The sequence below is a fragment of the Rhinatrema bivittatum genome, chromosome 5 (genome assembly GCF_901001135.1).
Source record: "Rhinatrema bivittatum chromosome 5, aRhiBiv1.1, whole genome shotgun sequence".
NCBI lineage: Eukaryota > Metazoa > Chordata > Amphibia > Gymnophiona > Rhinatrematidae > Rhinatrema > Rhinatrema bivittatum.
In genome coordinates, this window is record NC_042619.1 from 60,096,659 (window position 1) to 60,121,816 (window position 25,158).

Sequence of the window (25,158 nt, forward strand, 5' to 3'; positions counted from 1 at the left end):
AAGCTCCCATTCTCACCCACCCACAAACCCAGGCTCCCATTCTCAACCACACATACACACATTCGAGCTCCCATTCACCCACATATTCAAGCTTCCATTCTCACCCACATACACACCCAGGCTCCAGTTTTCACCCACACACACTCCCATTCTCATCCACACATACACATTCAAGCACGTGCACAGCTTCCGCTTTCTCCCCCAGAGCAGGAAGATCAGCTGCCTCTCCTGCTGCCACCGGACTCCTGCTATCTTCGGGCGTCCGAACTTCCTGTCGGGGGGGGGGGGAGCGGAAGCGCAGCGCACAACGTCCGCTTCCTCCCTCCCCCCCCAAGCAAGAAGATCGGCGGACCATACGGCCCGACGCCCGAAGATTGCAGGAGGCCGGTGGCAGCAGGAGAGGCAGCTGATCTTCCTGCTTTGGGGGAGAAATCGGAAGCTGTGCGCGGCGCTTCCGCTCCCCCAAACAGGAAGTTCGGCGGGCCGTTTGGTCCGAAGATAGCAGAACGGGTGGCAGCAGGAGAGGCAGCTGATCTTCCTGCATTGGGGGGAGGAAGCGGAAGCTGCCCGCGGCGCTTCCGCTCCCCACCCCCAAACAGGAAGTTCGGCGGGCCCGAAGATAGCAGGAGAAGGGGTGGCAGCAGGAGAGGCAGCTGATCTTCCTGCTTTGGGGGGAGGAAGCGGAAGCTGCCCACGGCGCTTCCGCTCCCCCCCGAACAGGAAGACCGGTTGGCCATACGGCCGCAGCAGCGCTGCCCCACGTGTGCCGTGATGGCGCGCGAGGCGTGGGTTCTCTTGTTCGCTGTCGTGGGGATGGGATCCCGCGACAGCCTTGCAGTTCCGGTGCCAGTTGGGTGGGCCTGGGTCTAAGTTGGGTGGGCACCTGCCCACCCAGGCCCACCCGTGGCTACGCCACTGGACCTAAGCAAGAAAAATAATCAGATTGCAAAAGAAATGTGAAAACAGTTATCAGTTTCCCTAATCACAAATCTTTACAGGAAGATAAAAGCCTAGCCAATTGAAGAAGCCTAGAGTGAGTGCAACATGTTATAGCCACAGGATCCGTGCTGTAAGTTAATTGCACTCTTACAAGCTCATTGCAATGCTGTAATTTTAATGTTGACGTGATTTGTTTGAGTGCCTACTTTAAAGTTCAAATGCACACTTGAATTGTTTGCTCATTTCTGGGAGCATGCCTCGTTTATTTTGTTTGTCCCAAAAAAGTATTTTCTATAAAGGGCATTCAGATTCATTACTTGAAAGTAATGCATTATGATTTGAGAGCTATATCAAACACTTTTATCTAATTGACATAACGAGAATACATACAGTTCTTTTAACCTTTATACTTTTGCAGCGACATGGCAGATATGATTCATAACAGTACACATCGTATTGACTGTAGTTCAGAAGAGATGTCAATATTGGTTTAATTGTAATCTTGTTTGTCAGCTTAGTTCAATATACTGACTTCTAAAAAATATAATTTAACCTTCATGGACACGAAGGTGAGCTTCTTAGGGTCTGGTGGCAGAAGAAAAGATTATTATATATATCTGTTCTATAAATACCATAGTGCATTTCAATGAAATCGTTATAGTGATGATAATATCTATTACATGTCCTTTTAATAGGTTTCTGCAGGGGAATGTTAAGATATATTACTAAACAAATGGGAAGTGTTAACATTAAATTAGATTTCCATACAGTTCCTCAAATTTAAGCTGCTATAATTAGATTCATTTTGAAGACTTGCTTGTATTTTGAGCATTAATGCCACATGGCAAATGTCGGTTTTGTATTTCATTTTCTACATATTAACTTCTTATAGAATTTAGCAGATCACAATGTATTTTTTTACATTTTTCAAAACAGCTTTATTGTGAATTCATTCCAAATATTGCAAAAACAAGATTTTTATGCAAGCTACTATCTAATCTGTACATCAGTATAAAATTCCGTACAATGTGAAACATATAGGGGTAGATTTTCAAAGGGTTGCGGGCGTAAGATGCGCACGCAACCCCCGAAAACCTAACCCTGCCTCCCCCTGCACGCGCCGAGCCTATCTTGCATAGGCTAGTGGCGCGCGCAAGCCCCGGGATGCATGTATGTCCTGGGGCTTGCAAAAAGGGGCGGGGATCTGGGGGCAGGACAGGGCGTGGCCTAAGCCTCCAGGCATAGCGGCCATTTGCCGCTGTGCCCGGGATCGCGGGCCGGCTGTCGGCCGGCGCAAGTAACTTCTTCAACAAAGGAAAGAGGGGGTTCTAGGTAGGGCTGGGGGGCAGGTTAGGTAGCGGAAAGGAGGGGAAGGTGCGGGGGGGGGGGGTTGGAAAATTCCCTCCGAGGCCGCTCCGATTTCGGAATGGCCTCGGAGGGAAAGGAGGCAGGCTGCGCGGCTCGGCGCGTGCAAGTTACACAATTGTGCACATCCTTGCATGCGCCAACCCTAGATTTTAAAACATGTGCGCGGCTGCGCGTGCATTTTATAAAATCGGGCATATATTTGTTTGCATCGGGTTGCGCGAACAAATCTGCGCCCGCGTGCAGGTTTTAAAATCTGCTCCATAGTCTGCAAGAAAAACATATTTGGGTGCAGACTAGACATTTATTATATAAAATTCATACCAAGATGGGCAACCTTAGCAATAAAGTTACAGCTTTGCAACACTATTTCCTTTAATTGATCTACTTAGCTTGAACAAGTTAGAAAATAAGCAGTCACAACCAATTTGCAGTGAGATTATTTATCCAGAGCTACTGATTTGCCGATAATATGGCTCCCTTTAGAATGAAAAGGATCCCATATCTCAGGAACTTGGAAAGGAATAATTTTCATTATATAGACTTGCCATAGCAGTTGTGGCTAGGCCAAAACCGAGGGAGTAGATGCAGATCTCTAGATACACGCGATGTTGCTTCTGCAGCCACTTGGATGTGTACAATCAAACTAACTCCTTTCCTCATAGCAGGAAGAAGGGATGATCCAGATGGTGAGCCAAGATGAACAACGAGAGAGTCCAAAGGCAAATGGATCTCTGACAATTGTAAATCCATGAAGGAATTTAGCTCAGTATGACTGGATCTGAAGGAATATCCACCAAATGTGAAAAAAAGTCCCTTTTCTCCCACCATATCTTATGGGCCACTATTATGGCCCCTAAGACTCCTTTTCTTTAACTTGTCCAGCATATAGTACCAGTGATGTAGCAATTTGAAACCATTTTCCTGAGTAGTAACACAAGCCCTTTATTAATTCTCCAAAATAGTTGTAGCCAAACTGCATCGGGGTCCTCCAACCAACATTATTTTTCCATCGACTTTCAATCCCTTCAAGGGAATAAACATTTAAAAAATAAGTCCCTTCCTCTGGTAAAATTCCGTGACTGTCTGTTGGATCCTCCGCTGCCTCGCCTACTTGAACAAAGGCTTAGTAAGCTTTTATAATTGTAAGCATTGTAATACTGGAAGGGCAACTGGCCTCCCTCCCCCCCTTAATTTGACAAATAGATGAAAGATCAAAATGTATTAAGATGTGAACATGTTTAGCAAAAGACTTAGCAAATTAGGCCCTTTGACTCAGCTGTACTACTGAAGTAACTAAACCTACAAAATCCATACTTCTGGCTGGAACACAGAAAATTACAGAAATGCACTGTGTTGTGTGCTTTAACCTGTTCTAAAATCTTATTTCAATTATTTTTTACATTTGTAAACATTATGTTGTTGTCAGTATTATATGGAAAACGGATCTACTGTCCATTCATACTGGAGCAGTCAGTTGCACAGCACATGGCAGCATAGTTTGTTTTTCTGGAAGGCAAAAATATTATCAGCTATTGCATTTGACAGGTTCATCCTATGAAAGGAGTTTACTAGATTGGATGATGCAACTTACTTGTTTGAATCCACTATATATATATATATCTAAAAGTGTGAGTTAATTTGGGTGGTGTTTATTGACCCTACTGGTATACAGTACACTAGTCTACAATTCAACGATGTGTGTGTGTGGGGGGGGGGGGGGGGGGTAGAGGGAGAGCACGACTAGCTATGAGCTATGTTAGGCTGTGCTGGCATATTTCAATTACATGGCTGCATCCCTGCCAGATGACGAAAGAAACTGCTGGTGGCCCTGACCCGTGTGGGTGGTGAGGAGCCCAGGCAGAGGAGCCCACCTAGGAGCAGTGGAAGCTTTTCAGTGGGGTGGCTACCTGGGATTAGCCCTACTAACTGATGAATATGACCTGCTTGTGTAATGCAGAAGCATGGCTGAGGGGCAGCCCAGCGCCCCACACCAGCTGATGAGATAGAAGACATCCAAGGCCAGAGGTGGAAACTGGAGAATGATGAAAGAGGATAGCCTGGCAATGATGATGATGAGGAGAAGAGTAGTGGAAGGGATGGGGGATCATAGTGGTGGGAAGATGGAAGTATAAGAAAAAGAGAGGGAAGTGGAGAACACTGATAAGTGAAGAGAGAAGGGATACAGAATAAATCTCACTACACAGGCACCCTGTTCACTCATACACAACCTACCATCTCAGGCATACTCATTTACCCATTCACTCACAGGCACACATACACATGCCCCTCACTCACACACACATATTGTTCACCCACTCATGCATGCATATCCCCACTCTCATAACCATCACCCACTAACACACCCCTAACAGATATACATAAACTCATCCATCCACACAACCCACCCCCTCCACCCAAACTCTACTCCATCTCAGAATGCACTAGCTCACCCAACCCCATCACTTACTAAGCACCAGGTGGAGTTAAGTTCCCATAGAGTACTTTTTTGGACAGTGGTTGATATGGGAGGGAATGGGAAACAATGTTTGAGACCCTGCATCCAGATATATTATCATGTAATAATGGCTTTCCCCATTAGTTACATATATTTGTAAACATTAAGTATAATTTTTTAACTGCAAGAAAGTTGTCTGAAATATATACAAAGGAAAAAAAATGATGATCCTTTAAGCAAATGAAACTTATAATATATAAAGTATTTAGATCTGAAGAAATCTATTTTGTCCTTAATAGGGATGTGCACCAGGGTCAGATTCGTCCAATTCGGTATTCGTATTCGTCGGGACCCAAATCCATTGCATCCGTTCTCAGGGGACCCCGATCCGTTCATTAGTTACATATGTATTCATTTCCCAAAAAACCCCCCATCCCAACCCTTTAAATTTAATTAACTACAACCCCCCACCATCCTGACCCCCCCCCCCCCCAAGACTTGCCAAAAGTCCCTGGTGGTCCAGCGGGGGTCCTGGAGCGATCTCCTGCACTCGGGTTGTCGGCTGCCGGTATTCAAAATGGCACGGATAGCCTTTGCTCTTTCTATGTCATAGGGGCTACCGATGCCATTGGTCGGCCCCTGTCACATGGTGGGAGCAATGGATGACCGGAGCCATCAGTGTTCTGAATATCAAAATCACAGAACATATAGAAAGACATGGTTTAATGGAACAAAGTCAGCATGGCTTTACCCAAGGCAAGTCTTGCCTCACAAATCTGCTTCACTTTTTTGAAGGGGCTAATAAACATGTAGATAAAGGTGAACCAGTAGATATAATGTATTTGGATTTTCAAAAGGCATTTGACAAAGTTCCTCATGAGAGGCTTCTAGGAAAAGTAAAAGACAGGAAACAGAGAGTAGCATTAAATGGACAATTTTCTCAGTGGAGGGGAGTGGGCAGTGTAGTGCTTCAGGGATCTGTACTGGGACCCGGACTTTTCAATATATTTATAAATGATCTGGAAAGGAATACGACGAGTTAGGTAATCAAATTTGCAGATGATGCAAAATTATTCAGAGTAGTTTTTTTGTTTTTTTGTTTGTAATGCTTTTTATTCATTTTCAACCATTGTTACACAAAACATAACTACTGATTTTTGACAAGAAGAATTGAATACAAAGTTGAGTAATACTTAGATGAAACAACGAAATGTAAATCCCCGGAACGCCTCAGGGATCCCCCTACTCCCCACCATTCACTCCCTGCCCATACCCCACCCTCCCCCCGTACCCCTACCCCTACCCAGCACCTTTGACAACCTGTACAATCAAAATAGCTATTACATCCCTTCTGAATGGCTATTACATCATCATAGTCATTATAGCAATTTTAACCGTTTCAGCATGTTTAGCAAGACCATACTTAACTAATAATACCAAACATAACTAATAGTACCAAACATAACTAATAGTTCCAAAAGCATGAGTTCCCTACCCTGAAAGTGAGAGGGTTAAAAGGAAAGTGAGAGATAAAGATGAGAAGTCTAGTAATCATATTTCTTAGCAGGTAACATAAAGGTAACATAAATCAATCAAGAGACTGCTGGTAAGGTGGACATTGGCATTGCATCCCAGACTAAGATAGTCAGAGATATCAGCGATAATAGGTTAACCAAGGAGCATACAGACTTCATGTACCCTGTGGAACAAGTGCTTGTTGAGTGTCCTTGGGGAGAGACCGCACAAAGGGCTTCCAGATGTCATCAAACAGCAGCTGTTTCCTCCTGGAGAATATGGGAATAGATTTCTTCTCCAAAAGATATAAATCCAACATGGTATCTTTCCACTCCCTGAACGTCGGTACAGTCTGGGAGATCCAATGTCGGAGAATTACTCGTAGAGCCATCAGTCGACTTTTATGTACCAATTGAATCGTAAGGCCCGGTGGCTTCCTCAGTGCATCATGGAGTCCCAGTATGCAAAGTGATTCTTCCCACCTTGGGAAAGAGTGCTGATCTTTTCCATAATACCGGAAGATAGAGGTCCAAAAGCTCTGTATACAGTCACAACCCCACAAACAATGTTGAAATGTAGCGTTGGGCTGAGTACATTTCTGACAGGCATGAGACTTTGAAATTCCGGCAAGAAAAGCCTTCCTTGGCCAAATAATCAAACTGTGAAGTATCCGAAAGTGCAGTTCTCTCATATAGGCACTTCGTGCAACTGTTTTGATGAAAGCCCAACTACGTTTGATAGCTGATGTCGAGATAGATTTAGCAAGAATTAACGACCAGTGAGCGGCCACTGTTGCATTTAGCCGATATGCACGGGTATCATGCAGGAAACGATAGAAGATAGAAAGAGATAAACTCTTCTTGGCACACAAATGAAGAAACCGTTGAAAAGGTCCATTAGTAATAGGGCTGGTTGAGGAAGCAAAGATTTTGTTAAGATAACTACGTATTTGTAAGTAAGATAAATAATCAGCAGTCGTAAATTGCAAGTGTTGACAACAATAGGTAAAGGGATGTATCTCATCAGTTTGCAAGTTAATAAAATGGTGCAATGCATAACAAGCACCGTCGGACTGGGAGCGTGGTACCCGCATGCCAACTAGCCCGGCAGGGAAGTCCGTGTTACCCACTAGAGGAAGGCAAAAAGAGACACGCCATGGTAAATTCAAATGTTGCCTCAGAAAGCGCCAGCAACTTCTCATGGAATGAACTAAAATATTACCAACCACGGAGGGAGGTATTGAGTGACCTGGCGCATGTATTAAAAATGCCAGATGAACCGGGTGTATCAGAGCCCCCTCTAGAGAGATAATTGTTGGATTATTACCATAGCCCATCCATTCCCGTAAAGTAGGCAACAAACATGCTATATTGTAAAAACGAATATTTGCCACTCCCAGTCCTCCTTCATGCCTTGGTACCATCATTTTAGCATAACGCATCCTAGCTTTCTTGTTCCCCCAGTAAAACCGGTTGAACAATCGCTGTAACAACTTCACATCTTTAGCAGTCAAATACACAGGAAGCATTTGCAAAATATATAGTAGTTTCGGAAGCAATATCATTTGAACCAAAGCTATTCTGCCAGAAATAGAGAGGGGAAAAGCATTCCAACTATCTACCTTGGAGCGAAAGGCCTGTATGAGAGGAGTAATATTACGTGAGTACCAATTCTGTGGGTTTTGGTGAATTTTAATTCCCAAATATTTGATAGTGTCTGTCGCCCACAACAAAGGAAAATCAGGCCACTGCTCTTTGAGTGTACCATTGACGTCCATCGCTTCCGACTTGGTGAGGTTTAATTTCAGCCCAGAAAAGGAACCAAAGGTATGAATTAGATGCAGCAAACTAGGTAAAGAAGATTTGGCGTCAGAGATGAGCATCAACATGTCATCAGCAAAAAGCATCATTTTTTGCTCTATTTTCCCAGTAATCACTCCTGGCACATCTGTAGACCTCTTTATGGTATGGATAAGAGGTTCCAAGGACATAATATATAAAAGAGGGGACAGGGGGCAACCCTGCCGGGTACCCCTGCCCAGAGAGAATATTGTAGAGGTGGAGTTATTAAGGCAAATAAAGGCTTTAGGGTCACTATATAATAACATAATAGCCTGTAAGAAAGGGCCCGTGAACCCAAACCGCCTTAGAACTGTAAATAAATATGACCAGGCCACACGGTCAAACGCTTTTTCAGCGTCGAAGCTGACCAAGAGGGGATCCGGTGTTCCCTGAACCCGGCAACTTTCCAGCGCCACCAGCAGACGTCTGATGTTAGAGATGGGCCTACGACCATGCACAAAGCCTGTCTGCTCCAGGGAGATCAGATCGGGTAATATAAATTTCAATCTATTAGCCAGTAATTTCGCAAATATTTTGACATCTTGATTCAGCAGTGATATTGGTCTATATGAACCAGGATCCGTGGGATCTCGGCCAGGTTTGGGTAATACTGTGATAGCCGCTACCTTCATAGTGTCTGGTAATATCTCATGTGCTATCATGTGTTTAAATAAGTCAGTAAGAGAAGGTGCTATATGAGATACCAGAGATTTATAAAACAATGAATTTATGCCATCTGGGCCAGGTGATTTATGTAATTTGAACTCATTGATGACCTTGGTAACCTCAATTGCAGTAATAGGACGGTTCAAACTCTCACGTTGCTGATCTGTGATTTGGGGTAATTGTAAATTTTTAAGGAACGCATCCTGATTACTAATGTTAGGTTCATCTGCAGTATACAAAGTTTTATAAAAAGTCTGCATTAACTGACCTATTTCGGGTGTGGAAACTGCTAAAGTACCATCTGCTCGCTTAAGAGAGGTGATATATTTAGAGGCCTGTTTAGCCTTAGTTAGACGAGCCAGAAGACGCCCCGGTTTATTACCATGCTCAAACAATTTATGTTTAAAGGCAAACATACTTCCTGTTGCTTTTTGGTGGATTATGTCATTAAGGATTTTCTGAGTTTGTCGGAATCTATCACGCCATAAGGGTGTATTAAGTGTATTCCATTGTTGTTTATAATAGGCTAATTTAGATTCCAAGGTCAGTATCTGTTTATTTTGTTTACGTTTGTATTGGATAACATATTTTAAAATATCGCCACGAAGAACAGCTTTGGCTGTCTCCCAGAACAACGGAGGCTGATCCGTATGAGCTTGATTAAATTCCGCATATTGCAGCCACCGTTCCTCTAGAAATTTTGCAAAATCCTTGTCTGTGGCCAGCCATTCCGGCATCCGCCACTGAAAAAGAGAGGGTGACAGAGGATTCGCTCCCAACACACAACTCACTGGACAGTGGTCAGAGACGACCAACGAGCCAATCTCTGAACAATCAATCAAAGAAAAAAGTGAGTCAGAAAGCAGGATGTAATCGATTCTGGTCTTAGTGGAGTGTGCCCTAGCATAGTGTGTATAATCCCTTTCCATAGGGTGGAGGGCTCTCCAACTATCCACCAAATGCAAAGCAGAACACAAAAAAGGGAGACCTTTATCAGGGCCCATAGCAGATACAGGACTAGAGGAACTTCTGTCTAAAGTGTAGTCCAGGAGACAATTAAAATCCCCCGCCACGATTAAAGAATGCGGACCAAATTCAAGTTATTTAGTAATTAAAGTAGTAAAAAAAGAATGTTGATATTTATTAGGGCCATATATTGAAGCTAGCGTTACCAAAGACCCAAAAAGGTGTCCCTGGATGATGACAACACGCCCCTCTTCATCCTTCCACTGGGAAATTAACTTAAAAGGAACAGACTTATGTATTAATATGGCTACGCCATTACGTTTATGCGTGCCGGAAGAAAAATAGATTTGGTTGAACCCTTTTTTATGGTTAAGTTTAAGATGTTCATGGTCCAACATATGGGTTTCTTGTAAAAAGATAATATCGCCTTTGGATTTATGACATTGGGCTAATACTTTTTCCCGCTTAATAGGCGAACCCATACCGGCAACATTCCAAGTCATATATTTTACCTTAGGACTCATAATAGAAAGTTAATAATAGAAATGACCATAGTGAAAAAATCAAAACAGTGTGCCAACCAAGGGTGGATAAAAGAAATGCAAAACAGATAAGACGTGTCCAGTTGAAGTAAGAAATATCTGAGGAAAGAAAATGCCTGTATCCCCCAAAAAGGAAAAGCAGCTAGAAGAGAAAATACCAATAAGCCAAATATGTTTTCCCACAACATTATGATCAAGCTGAAGAAAATATAAAATGTTAGTATGTCAATAAGGTGCAAACCCTCCCCCACAACCCTCCCACCCACCCCAACTCCCTCCACTCCTCATTTGTCCAATCAACACCCACGATACTCTCAATAGAGAGAGCAGGAGCCATTTTTGTGAGTGCTCAGGTGGCAGGCCCAATCAAAAGAAAATATCAATGAGCAATGTCCATACCAACATGTCCCAAGTTAACCAAGATGCTCAACAAAAATGTGACACACACTGGTCAGGTAGTGATAAAACAACTGCTAGAACAACGGGAACTTCAATCTTCAGTAGCCAACGAGGCTAGTCAAAAGTTAGCTCATTCTGGGTCTTTAGGAAGAATACGCTGTACATACTTTTGCGCTTCAGGCAAATCCTCAAATACCTGCGATTGCCCATTGTTCCAAATCCGGAGTTTTGCCGGATATTGTAACGCAAATTTAATTTGTTTCGTCGCCAGCTGCGAACAGATGGGGCTGAATTCCTTGCGTTTGGCGGCGATGCGCGCTGAAAAATCTTGAAAAATGCGTACTTGCACATTCTGCAGCTGCAACGATGGGATTTTGCGCGAAAGTTGCCAGATTCGCTGTTTATCTGTGTAATTAAGGATCCGGGCAATTACAACTCGCGGCCTTCTGTTTCCGCCGAACACGCCCCCAGGCGATGTGCCCGCTCAATTTGTAGAGACGTCAGCTCAGAATCATGTAGGGCCTCAGGGAGCCATTTGATAAGGTAGGCAGCAAGTTCGCTGTCCGGAACCGATTCAGGAATGCCGACAAAACGCAAATTATTGCGTCGGGACCGGTTTTCCAGTTCATCTATTTTATCCTCATGAGTTTGAATTAGCTTTTCTAATTTATGTAACTTGCCTTCCTTCGCCACCGCTTCATCCTCTGCCGCAGACATCCTCAGCTCCAGCATGTCAATGCGAGGGGGTAGTTCCAAGAATGCAGCTTGCATGGTATTCAATTGCTCCGAGATTTTATCCAATTTAGTAGATAGGGCTTCAGTAACTGCAGCAGTCACTGCAGCCGACAAGGCAGTCAGCGCGGCATCATTAGTTAAGTCGGGAGACCCCTTTTCCGTGCCGGCGGCCATTTTGTCCTCGGCCGTTTTTGTTTTTTCCTTGTCTTTTTTGGCCACTTTAGGAGGCATTGTTGCTGGGGATTTATGCATGTAGCGGTCGATATTCATAAGCCCAAGCTCTGTAGTCGGTTTGTTTTCCAAAATGTGTACGGATGAGCGCTGATATGGGTAGATTCAGCGGCCTGCCACCTGGAGCCGAGCTAGCTGCGACCAGCCCTGATCACCACATCACGTGACTCCCTTCAGAGTAGTTAAATCACAAGTGGGGTATGATAAATTGCAGGAAGACCTTGTGAGAATGGAAAATTTGGCATCCAAATAGCAGATAAAATTTAAAGTGGATCAGTACAAGGGAAAAATAACCCATGCTATAGTTACACAATGTTAGGTTCCATATTATGAGCTACTACCCAGGAAAGAGATCTAGGCGTCTTAGTGGATAATACATTGAAATCGTCTGTTCAGTGTGCTGCACAGTCAAAAAAGCAAACAGAATGTTGGGAATTATTAGAAAGGGAATGGTGAATAAAAGACAAAATGTCATAATGCCTCTGTATCGCTCCATGGTGAGACCGCACCTTGAATACTGTGTACAATTTTGGTCACCGCATCTCAAAAACGATATAATTGCAATGGAGAAGGTGTAGAAAAGGGCAACCAAAATGATAAGGGGGATGGAACAGCTCCCCTATGAGGAAAGACTAAAGAGGTTAGGACTGTTCAGCTTGGAGAAGAGATGGCTGAGGGGGGATATGATAGAGGTGTTTAAAATCATGAGAGGTCTAGTATGGGTAAAAGTGAATCAGTTATTTACTCTTTCGGATAATAGAAGGACTAGGGGGCAGTCCATGAAGTTAGCATGTAGCACATTTAAAACTAATCAGAGAAAGTTCTTTTTCACTCAACGCACAATTAAACTCTGGAATTGGTTAGTGCAGTTAGTGTAGCTGGGTTTAAAAAAGGTTTGGATAAGTTCTTGGAGGAGAAGTCTATTACCTGCTATTAATTAAGTTGACTTAGAAAATTGCCACTGCTATTGCTAGCATCAGTAGCATGGGATAGGCTTAGATTTTGGGTAATTGCCAGGTTCTTATGGCCTGGATTGGCCACTGTTGGAAACAGGATGCTGGGCTTGATGGACCCTTGGTCTGACCCAGTATGGCATGTTCTTATGGGATACACCATTTGGATCTCCACTTATGGGACAAGGATGGTTTGGGTGTCCAGGAAGGATATGATTCAGGTAGGACTGATTTGCTGTGTAAAGTAGGATTCCCGGTTAGCCGCTGGTGAGCTTTGCACATTTAAAATCACCATGGGAAGCTCTAGTCAGGTGCCTGACTACAAGGACACCTACCTACAGAGAAATAAACACATGTGCCAACAGTCAGATGTAACTACAATCTTATGGACAAATGGACTTTAACTTAATTGTTGCACAATCAGTAAACTTTTACACCCAGAGCTTGATTCTGTCTGGTTCATCCCAGCATTTCACCTCTTGGGCTGCATCTACTGTCTATAGACCCTGAAAGCAAAACACTATGGTCTGGGACATAAGCGAGAGCTTCCTCCTATAAAAAGTATCTGCCGTGGGTTCAAGAGTCAAGCATGAGAGTTAATTGCTCGCCGTAGCAGCCCTGAAGAGAATACATTTGTTTGTGTGCTCCCCACAGTAAGGGTTACAGATGTATGACCACTCGTAATATTAGCTATTGATGTGTAGATATCTACACCTTTGACTATTTGTTTAACCAATTATCCATGTTTCTGTTATAGATGTTCCCTGTATTAATGAAAAGGAAACGCTTGGTATCCTGAACCACTGAGTTGTATGTAAACCGATGTGATATGTAAAATCGAACACCGGTATATAAAAACAAACAATTAAATAAATAAATGAATAAATAAATACATAATATGTTGGTTCTTAGTCAAGCCTTCCTTGGTGTTTCTTTACCTTACTAGGTAAGGAAACTTGTATAATCAGATTCCCAGGATGGTAGAGAACCATGATGAGCAGTAATAGGGCCTATGTGTTCCACAACCAGAACAGACAGGGCTACCCAAGAAATAAAGGCATCCAGCAAAGCTGAAAACCAAACCCAGGCACAAGAGACAGATTAAAAAAGTAAAGAAAAAAAAGAGTTGAAGGACAAATAAAGGGCATCCATGGGAAGGAGCCCCTGGCAGATGGTGAAGTAGGGGTCCACTCAGGGCTGGATTTGCATTTTATGTACCCTAAGGTGAAGGATTTTCAGTGCCTTCTTCCACCATCAGTGGGTGGGAGGGGGAGAGGATCATGGTAATATATTGTCAAAGTGCAGGAACCCCAAACTTACCATTTATTCCCGTTTATTATTATTGTCAGTTTGTTTAGATTCTTTATAATAAACTTACCTTCCCACTTTTAAACTTCTGTGTCCTTTGTGGTAGGGGTGTGCATGTTCCGTTTTTCATTTGTTGAGTTTTGCATTATTTTGTATTTGGACTTGTTTCCCTTTTTTCAAATAGCGTGCACTAAAATGATTTGGTATGCTATTTCACAAAGTGAAATAAAATTTTTTAAAAAAGTGTTATTTTTGTTCTGTTTAGTTTTCAGAAAGAAAATGAAATGACATAAGAAATATCATTGACATGCCATTGTGATATTTCAAATGTATATACTTGCTTTACAGTATATGCATCTCTAGGCATCCGACTACTAGAGCAAATGGGAAATTCAGTCCTGGCTCCACCCCAAACAATCATACCTCAGAGACCTTTAAGAAAGAAAAGGAAGGAGAGACAGATGGGTAAGAGAGAAGTAAAGGGGAGGAGGAGTGCCAAAGCACCATAGGCATAGAGCTGAAAAAGGAGAAACTCCAAGGCATGAGATGGGTTAAGGGTGCACTGGCGTAGCATAAATCTAGAAGTAGAGAGGGGCAGTTGTGCGTTTCTGTTCTAAGTCAGCTGGGTGTTCTGTTTGTTGGGTGAGGTGTTAGCCAGGTCTGCTCTCTGTTTTATATGGGTACAAGCCATTAAGCCTGTAACAACGGGCTACATTAAAACATTTTTTTTCGGTTTGGTTTTCAGAAATGGCACTCTTCCTCATTTCTTCTCCCTCACTCCCCCTTCCCCTCTCTCATTCACCTTGGTCACTCACCCCTCTTCCTCCACTTACCTCCCTTCCCTCCTCTGCCCCCACTCAAACTCCTTTCCCTCAGTCTTATTCACCCTCTTTCTCCCACTGCCTCCCTCCCCTCTCACTGAAACCCCCTTTCCTTCACTCTCACCTCCCCTTCCCTCATTCTCACTCCTTCCCCTCCTCAGTAACGCCCCACCCTCACTCTCATCCCCTCCCGTCCCCTCTCAGTCACTACGCTATGTGACTCACTCCTTCCCTTGTGGCACAGCAGTCTGTTACTCTTGGCCCTTATTGGAAACCTTTTGTTTCTAATTTTCTTCCCCTCTGCCACTGATGCAGAGAGCAGTGCTGGAGCTCCATCAAAGTAAAGGCTTGCTTTGCTCTCTTTCTGGGAGACCTGTGCCTTTAAGAAATCCGCTCAGGGACTTGAGAGGGAGGAGGAAGCAGGGAGCATGGCAATGGCTTTCACTTTTGTTGCTCTGCTTTGTGGGGAGTGGGGGTGGAGGAATGCCCAAGTAAACTCTTCCCCTGGTGGCTGAGACCCCCCCACGGGTTGATAGCACTGCTCCCCCCTCCCCCCTGCTGCAGTTGCTGAATGTTTACTTGGCTTCTCCTTATCTGCGGGACTCAGGGGGCGGGCTGACTCAGATCTTCTCCATTGTCTTCACTGTGCTCCTGCTGCTTCTAATCTGTTCAGCTGCAGGTAAGGAGCAAGGCCTCTACTGCATTTGCTGGCGACTCTTCCTTCCTCCTCCTGTCCCTGTTCGTGACGGTCCGGCCATCCCTCCCTACTCCTCCCCCCCCCCCGGCAGTGGAGGAGGGACGGGCTCAGGCTCTTAACATATCGGAGCGGCAACTCTCTGCCGTTTCCTCCTCCCCTCTGTCGCTCAGAGTTCTCTGTGCCGCACATGCGCAGTAGAGCTGCTCTCTACTGCGCATTTGCGGCACGTCGGTCAAGCTTCATTTACTTAGTTAGATGGTCTGTTTCTTGGATGAGGTGTTAGCCAGGCCTGCTTTCTGTTTTATATGAATTAGTTCTGTTTGTTGGGTGAGGTATTAGCCAGGCCTGCTCTCTGTTTTATATGGATATGTTCTGTTTGTTGGGTGAGGTGTTAGCCAGGCCTGCTCTCTGTTTTATATGGGTATGTTCTGTTTCTTGGATGAGGTGTTAGCCAGGCCTGCTTTCTGTTTTATATGGGTATGTTCTTTTTGTTGGATGAGGTGTTAGCCAGGCCTGCTTTCTGTTTTATATGGGTATGTTCTTTTTGTTGGGTGAGGTGTTAGCCAGGCCTGCTCTCTGTTTTATATGGGTATGTTCTGTTTGTTGGGTGAGGTGTTAGCCAGGCCTGCTCTCTGTTTTATATGGGTATGTTCTGCTTGTTGGGTGACGTGTTAGCCAGGCCTGCTCTCTGTTTTATATGGGTATGTTCTCTTTGTTGGGTTGGGTATTAGCCAGGCCTGCTCTCTGTTTTATATATGAGTATGTTCTGGTCGTTGGGTGAGGTGTTAGCCAGGCCTTCTCTCTGTTTTATATATGGGTATGTTCTGTTCGTTGGGTGAGGTGTTAGCCAGGCTTGCTCTCTGTCTTATATGGTTATGTTCTGTTTGTTGGGTGAGGTGTTAGCCAGGCCTGCTCTCTGTTTTATATGAATTAGTTCTGTTTGTTGGGTGAGGTGTTAGCCAGGCCTGCTCTCTGTTTTTTTTATGGTTATGTTCTGTTTGTTGGGTGAGGTGTTAGCCAGGCCTGCTCTCTGTTTTATATTGGTATGTTCTATTTGTTGGGTGAGGTGTTAGCCAGGCCTGCTCTCTGTTTTATATGGGTATGTTCTGTTTGTTGGGTGAGGTGTTAGCCAGGCCTGCTCTCTGTTTTATATGGGTATGTTCTATTTGTTGGGAGAGGTGTTAGCCAGGCCTGCTCTCTGTTTTATGTGGGTATGTTCTGTTTGTTGGGTGAGGTGTTAGCCAGGCCTGCTCTCTGTTTTATATGGGTATCTTCTGTTTGTTTGGTGAGGTGTTAGCCAGGCCTGCTCTCTGTTTTATGTGGGTATGTTCTGTTTGTTGGGTGAGGTGTTAGCCAGGCCTGCTCTCTGTTTTTTTTTATGGTTATGTTCTATTTATTGGGTGAGGTGTTAGCCAGGCCTGCTCTCTGTTTTTTTTATGGTTATGTTCTGTTTGTTGGGTGAGGTGTTAGCCAGGCCTGCTCTCTGTTTTATATGGGTGTGTTCTGTTTGTTGGGTGAGGTGTTAGGCAGCAGGCAAATGTATGCCAAAATAGAAAATTCTTTAGCACAACTGAAAAATTATTAAGGAATAATTTATTGATCTAACACAACACTGAGGATGACATTCCGAGCTCTGATTGGATGTCTAGGGAATTTTCTACAGGAGGACAGTAAAAACTGAACTGAATATGGAATCATATTCTACAAGCGTTCAAGCATCTCTGGCTTTTGAATGGGTTATATTAGTGGTGTGCACAGACTTTTTATTTGTTCTTTTGGAGGGTTTTTCCCTTTTGTTTTTGTTTGTTTCAGTTTGTTCCATTTATATAAACTGAAAAAAAAAATAAAATTTGAAAAAAGTAATGAAAAACAAATCTAAAGTTAATATCTGGTCACTAAAAATAAATTCTTCTAGTCTTATCCTGAAACCCCTACTTTCCCCTTACTTTCTTTATTATTCTTAGGGCTTCAAGGGGTAGGAGCAATTCCAGTTTTTCCAGTTATGCCGGAATGGGAATTGGAAATGGTGAAGGCAGAGGAGCCAATGTAATAACCAGAGCATTAAAATGGTGTGCTGAAATTCAGCACCAGGTTTTCAATGAATACGTTAGCAAGTTTTGTAATTCCTGATGCTGTAAGCTAATCATTTGCTAATGCACTGAGGGGTAGATTTTATAATTTTGTGCGAGCGCGTACTTTTGTTCGCGGACCAGGCGTGAACAAGAGTACGCGGGATTTTAATAGTATCCATTAAAATCCGGGATTGGCGCGCACAAGGCTGCCGATTTTGGGCAGCCTGCGCGCGCCGAGCCACGCAGCCTGCCTCCGTTCCCTCCGAGGCCGCTCCGAAATTGGAGCGGCCTTGGAGGGAACTTTCTTTCGCCCTCCCCTCACCTTCCCCTCCCTTAACCACCCCCCCGGCCCTATCTAAACCACCCCCCTACCTTTATCGCTGGATTTACGCCTGCCGGAGGCAGACGTAAATCTGCGAATGCCAGCGGGCCACTGGCGCGCCATCACCCGACCCGGGGGCTGTTATGGAGGGCGCGGCCATGCCCCCGGAATGCCCCTGGGCCGAAACCACGCCCGCAGTGCCGCCCCCGAAACGTCATGTCACCCGAGCCACGCCGCGTCACGACCGACACGCCCCCCGATACGCCCCCCGGCACGCCTCTCCATGCAAGCCCCGGGACTTAAGCGCGTCCCGGGGCTTGCGCGCGCTGCCGAGCCTATGCAAAATAGGCTCGGCGCGCGCAGGGGGGGTTGGGGTAGGTTTTCGGGGGGTACGCACGTATCCTTCGTGCGTACCCCTTTGAAAATCTACCCCTGAGAGTTTAGAAATGGACTTTAACATGACAATGCGTGTAAAATAATGCTTAGTGCATATAAAAACATGATTAAGTGCATAAACAATTTTTCTGAATAGAAAATGTAGTTCATGTGCTCAAATCATGCGTTCTGTACATAAAATATGATTTATGTGTGCAAAAAATGTTTTCTTCACATACATTTCAGGTGCAGGTCCCAGCAACAGAACTCAAGGTTCTGCACGTAGACTAATATTAGCCCTGAGAACGTATATCCAGTATCCACCTCTGACTAGGAGTTAAGTTTCCTGCACCATGAAAGCATGAGTTAAGCCAGAGCACCTCTCCACCTTGTGGTTAATACCAATGCCTTCATTATCATTGAATTTACATTGATCTGTACAGATGTTCTGTGCACAAAACACTTTGCTGCATCAGGAGTCACGTTCATGCACAAAATAATATGCTTACAACTCCATGTAAAGCTGTGTGCACTGTGAAACACACCTTATTACATTGGCCTCCATCCAACGCTTACGCCTTTATTATTTTCTGTCATAAAGCATGGAATCAGGGGAGAATCTGGGCATGTATCATTTGTATGCTCTCTTTTTGAGATGCGGGAGTCGGCCTACATTTTTGAAACAAAATGAAACAGGAAAGTTCCCTTGTTGTTTGAAATGAATTCTTAGGACATAACGAAGCAGATTTGCAGGAATAATTGGTCATTAGCAGCGATCTACTATGCTACTATCTAACACAAAGAGCAATTGCCATTCAGCTCTGTAGTAGATTACGTTATTAAAATACAATACATTCCATTCCATTTTAGCTCAAGTTTCTAAGCAGTTGGCTCGTAGTTGCATAACAACAATTGGCTCTTTTGGCACAGTAGGCACTCAACTGCCTTGGTTTACAGTTTGCACATTCTATGACATCAGTTATAGAAGATTTGCTGTTCAGCTGATGAATATTAAAAGAATATTAAACCAAAAAGCAGTCACTGTTGACAAATGGATTAACTGCCAGTTAAAATGATTATTATATAATCTCCATTTTTTGCCTTTCTCTCTGATGATCTTTTCTCCAGAATTCTGTGTAATACCTTCTTAACAATAGTTCTTCCATTTGTATTGAGCTTAGTAGCAGTAGCTGCCTATTACTTAAAAAGAAAATCAATCATTTACTGCCTTCCTTTGTCATGTGTCAGAATGGTAACTATTAATGTGTGAGAAGCAGGAGTAGCACACAGTCCCAGCCTCCTCTTGGCTTGCCTCCCTTATCTTGCCAGACAGGTTTCATTCTCATGACTCTCTTTTCTTAGGGACTAGAAGTACATCTCTAATAGCCTGTTAGTCTTCTTCTCCTACAGCTCAGCTTACTCTGTACTACTGCAGGAGGGAGCTGACAACTGCACTTCATTAACATAATGTGTATGATTCCATTCCCTCCTTATTATCCTGAAATGCTGGAACAACCTGAAGCCTAGTACATCATAAATATATATAATCCTCAGGAGAAAGTCAAGAGATATTATCTTAAATGCTAATATTTTCAATTGAATTGTGCTTTAATTTTATCATTTTCTTTAAAAGTTTCAGTAAATTGGGCTAAGGACTCTATGGTCTATTTTCTAATTTCCCTTCATGATGCTGATCAGAAATTTATATATTTTGTTGTATGTTAATTTATGTATTACAGGGTAAATGTTTTTTTCAATAAAGTGCTTAAAAAGCAATGTGCCTTCATACTCATCAGCTGACATGCCGCAACCAGATATTCAAATACAAACTACCCATTCTAAGGGTAAAAACATATTTTATCCACAGAACTGGGGCCTTTGAATATCACCCAATCTGCCAGTGAGTAAAGCAATATGCGTATTGACCAATAGCATGCATACTAATACCTGTGAAGTAAAGAGATGAAACAAACCAAAAAAGATCTCATTCGTACTGTTTTATTCATTTGGATAAAATGAATGCTCATCTCTACTAAATACATATACCCTGGAGAACAGGATAGATGGGGGAGGGGTGGAATATGGTAAAGACAAATATTTGAAAAATATTAATAGTACATAAGCAATAGATCATTTTCAGTGGAAAGGAATTTATAAGAACATAAGATATGCCATCCTGGGTCAAACCAAGGGTCCATTAAGCCCCACATTCTGTTTCCAACAGTGGCCAATCCAAGTCACAAGTACCTGGCAAGTACCCAAACATCAAAGCGGTAGCCGATCCAGTTGGCTGTGTAGCAATAGAAACAAAGAGAATCGGTAGTTGAAAATGCCCTTTATTAGATGATGCCCGACTCTGGCCGAGTTTCGCTCTTTCTCACAGAGCTGCCTCAGGGGCAATCAATTGAAGCAGGGCTATTATCTGTAATGTTAACGCCTCAAAAGTATATGTGAGCTCATCAAACATCTGTAAGACCACAAGTGAATTTCACTCTGCAGCCTTCTGCAACGATCAGATCGAGGTCTGCAAAAAGTGCCGTCAAACAGCACCATTCACTCTGTGAGAAAGAGCAAAACTCGGCCAGAGTCGGGCATCATCTAATAAAGGGCATTTTCAACTACCGATTCTCTTTGTTTCTATAAGTACCCAAACATTACATAAATAACAAGCAACTATTGCTTATTAATTGGCGTAATAGTTTATGGATTTTTCCTCTAGGAACTTATCCGAACCTTTTTTAAATCCAGTTACATGAACTACTGTAACCACATACTCTGCCAATCAATTCCAGAGTTTAACTATGCACTGAGTGAAAAAGAATTTTCTACGTTTGTTTTAAATGAAATACTTGCTAACTTCATGGAGTGCCCCCTGGTTCTTCTATTATCTGAGAGAGAAAATAACTGATTTACATTAACTTGCTCAAGTCCTTTCATGATTTCTTAGACTATGATATCCCCCCCCCCCCCCCCCCCCCCCCTCAGTGGTCTCTTCTCCAAACTGAATAGCCCTAACTTCTTTAGCTTTTCCTCATAGAGCAGCCGTTCCAGGCCCCTTATCATTTTGGTTGCCCTTCTCTGCACTTTCTCCAGTGCAGCTATTTCCTTTTTGAGATGCGATGAGCAGAATTGCACACAGTATTCAAAGTACAGTCTCACCATGGAGTGATATAGAGGCATTATGACATTTTCCGTTTTATTTGCCATTCCTTTCCTAATAATTCCTAACATTCTATTTGCTTTTTTGATCACCACAGCACACCAAGCCGACGATTTCAATGTATTATCCACTATGATACCTAGATCTCTTTCCTGGGTGGTAACTCCTAAGATAGAGCCTAACATTGAGTTACTACAGTAAGGATTATTTTTCCTTATATACATCACTTTGCACTTGTCCATGTTAAATTTCATCTGCCATTTGGAAGCCCAATCTTCCAGTCTCATAAGGTCCTCCTGCAATTCATCACAATCCGCTTAAGATTTAACTACTCTGCATAATTTTGTGTCATCCGCAAATTTGATCACCTCACTCATTGTTCCTCTTTCCAGATCATTTATTAATATATTAAAAAGCTCTGGTCCAAGTACAGATTCATGAGGTTCTCCACTGTTTGCCTTTTTCCACTGTGAAATCTGACCATTTAATCCTACTTGGAAAGATGTTAAAGTAGTGTGATTGATTTGATTAGGTACTAACATTTATTAATCAGGACAGCAGTGAGTCACTCAGGCTGACTAACTGAAGTGTTACAGTTGTGTGAATAATTTTGATTAGGTATCAAAATTTGTTAAGCAGAACAGCAGTGAGTCACTCTGGACAACTAACTGTAGTGTAAATCTCCAAAGGCATTGTTTTGTACTAATTTATCTTAGAAGCACAAGATATATTGCAAGGGAGGAGCTCAGTAACCCACAATCCAGTGGGAGCACTGAGAGGAGAAGATCACCTTGCTGGTGGCTGGAAATAATCAGTAAGTACTGCTTGGATAAATTTTTAAAACTTAAAAGTATTGGGGAGAACTAAACTATTGGGGTATATTATTTAATGTGTTCATGTGTTTTGTTTTAAATAGGTAATTAGAAAGGCAGGCAACAAACAGAGCTTTGTGTGTTTATTTTAACAGGTAATCAGAAAGTCAGGCAACAAACAGAAGTTTGTTTTTGTATTTCTCAACCCTCCCACCCTTCTCCCATCCACCTCTAGCTATCCATTAATTTACAGGCAGGTGTCACTTTCACACACAGAAAAAAAAATCAGCCTTTTAACTTAAATTCTGAAATTCCCTATACCTTATTCCCTTGTAGGTTACTACCAGATATTTAGTGAATACATTAATACATTTAAAGGACACTAATTGTACACAATCCTACACCCATAACAACCTACAACAAATGGGAACTGAACAAATTTAAGATGAAGGCAGCAGTCCAGCAGCAAGAGAGGGGTGGGGATTCCCAGTCTTTTGCATCGAGTGTCACATGTATGATTTTTTACCCGCTTGTGAGAAGTTGTATGTTTGCATGTGATGCAAAGAGCTCCTGTCTCTAAGAGAACGAGTCCGATCTCTGGAAGCTAGAGTGGCAGACCTGGAGGAGCTAAGGCAGACAGAGAGGTATATAGATGAGACCTTCAGGGACATGGTAGCCAAGTCCTATCTCCAGTCTGGCATCCTGGGGCTGCCTTGGAGGAGGAAGTTCTCATGATTGGAGAGCATTAACCTGGTACAGCAGGAAAGCATCCTGTACCAAGGACATTTACATTTACATTTTGCTCTCCAGGTGGTGCATTGTCCTCTCGCACCAAGGATGTATGTCTCAGGGCTAGTGCCCAAAAGGGAAAGGTTAGGATGGCCATCATAGTTGGTGATTCGATTATTAGGAATGTAGATAGCTGGGTGGCTGGTAGGTATGAGGATCACCTAGTAACATGCCTACCCCTACCTGGTGTGAAAAAAGCCCTTTTTCAGTTTAATTCAGGCTATTTTTAAATAGTGCTCAAAATTTCCCAAAAATAAAAGCACATGAAAAAATGGAAAACCCTACCCCAATGAAATTAATTTTGGTCGAAACCCTCCCCCCTCACTGAAATGATACAAAATGAAATTTTTCAGCCTGCACACCTCTAGCAAGCTATTTATTTATTTATGTAATAGTCTTATATTCCACAGAAATCATAAAAACAATAAAAGCAGTTCATGACAAAACATTCATAACCCAGAATAAAAACAAAATACAAATTAAGATAAACCAAATAAATCAATAACACTTAATCAGCTAAATGTATCTGCCTTTGAGATTATCCGAGAACACGAGAGAGACAAATTACCTTTAGAAACAAAACTGTCTTAAGTTGCTTATGAAATTTCAGAAGTTTTAATTCTGCTCTAATTGATACTGGTAACATATTCCAAATCTGAGGAGCTACCTACGAAAAAGCCTGGACTGCATAGTGTTTCACCTGTAACTTTGGGACTAGAACTGATGTTAAAGAGTAGCCCTGTGATGATCTTAACTCCTACCCTGGCCTGTACCACATACGTTCTTCCCATGGTTATCTGGGACCAAGACCACTCATAGACTGAAAGGTCATTGGTTAACATTGTTAGTCATTTGCTTATCTACCCAAGTGTAAGAATTTCAACTGAGCAAATTGAACAGGCCAATTTGGTCTTTTTTCTGCAACATTTAATATGTACTATGTACCTATGACCACAGTCTTAACTAAGCATTTAAATGGATACCATAGGGAAACAAAACAGTCCAAAGAGCTAAACTTTCTTGACACATTGAAAAACCTATTTTTCTCTTGCTCTGTGTCACTTTATAAAAAGCAGAAAACACCCAAACCTTGGGGTCCCAAAACATATCATTCTTGTTTCAAACAAAAAGCCAGGTTAACTGTCTAGCACTGATCTCACTCCAAGACAAAGGAAACTGATGTTTAATAGATGTTTCAGGTTCCGAGTAAGATTTAATTGAGCAAGGGTTACATTATGACTCTGGACCATTTGCAGCAAAAGCTTTGATAACGCTGCCAAATCTTAAATAGCATGCCAAGAGAAGGAATCATGGACCAGATAGCTTTGAATGGGATTATCTCTGGCTTTCTGAAGAAAAGTTCCATATTCAGCATAGTCACAGACAACGTGAAGTGAGACAGCATCACTTCTCCCCCCCAGGAAGCCCAAATTAGCAGTGACTGATCCACTGCTGGTCACATGCTCTGGACATGCTGTTCTTCTAGCCCTCCATTTGCCCCTTGGCTTGACAGGAGGCAGCATAGCACATTTTGCCTTTCCCAGTGGGAAAAGCTGCTAAATCCATTCTCTGTAAGAGGCACACTGACAAATGTTACTTCTGGCATAGCTGTCAGGCTCAGGAGGTATCATGGTACAGAAGAGGGTACGTCAAGCCTCAAGGATCAATGAAACATTCAAGCCTGATGAGTTCTATCATAATAAAAAAACATTGAGCCTTATGTAATGACCCACTGTGAGTCCTTTAGCTAGGTTCAGACAGGTTGTGAAATCAGAGGAGGTTCCATTTGGTACAGTCCCTCTCTTTTAGAAGGACTAGGGGACACTCCATGAAGTTAGCATGTGGCACATTTAAAACTGATCGGAGAAAGTTCTTTTTCACTCAATGCACAATTAAACTCTGGAATATGTTGCCAGAGAATGTGGTTAGTGCAGTTAGTATAGCTGTGTTTAAAAAAGGATTGGATAAGTTCTTGGAGGAGAAGTCCATTACCTGCTATTAATTAAGTTGACTTAGAAAATAGCCACTGCTATTACTAGCAACAGTAACATGGGATAGACTTAGTTTTTGGGAACTTGCCAGATTCTTATGGCCTGGATTGGCCACTGTTGGAGACAGGATGCTGGGCTTGACGGACCCTTGGTCTGATCCAGTATGGCATGTTTTTATGTTGAGATGGGATGGCATTAGAA

At 42.9% G+C, this 25,158-nt stretch overlaps 1 protein-coding gene across 5 annotated transcripts in view; it reads left to right on the forward strand.

Annotated features, from left to right (window-relative positions):
- Positions 1–25,158, forward strand: part of CNTN5 (contactin 5) — a 2,626,638-nt gene that overhangs the window by 1,369,717 nt on the left and 1,231,763 nt on the right. The window contains exon 1 of one of the 5 annotated variants that reach the window (XM_029602390.1): positions 834–1,069. The exons of the other annotated variants lie outside the window; for them this stretch is intronic. The gene's annotated coding sequence lies outside the window, so the exon portion shown is untranslated. Of the gene's footprint in view, positions 1–833; positions 1,070–25,158 lie in introns of those variants that run through there. 5 annotated transcript variants of the gene reach the window in all.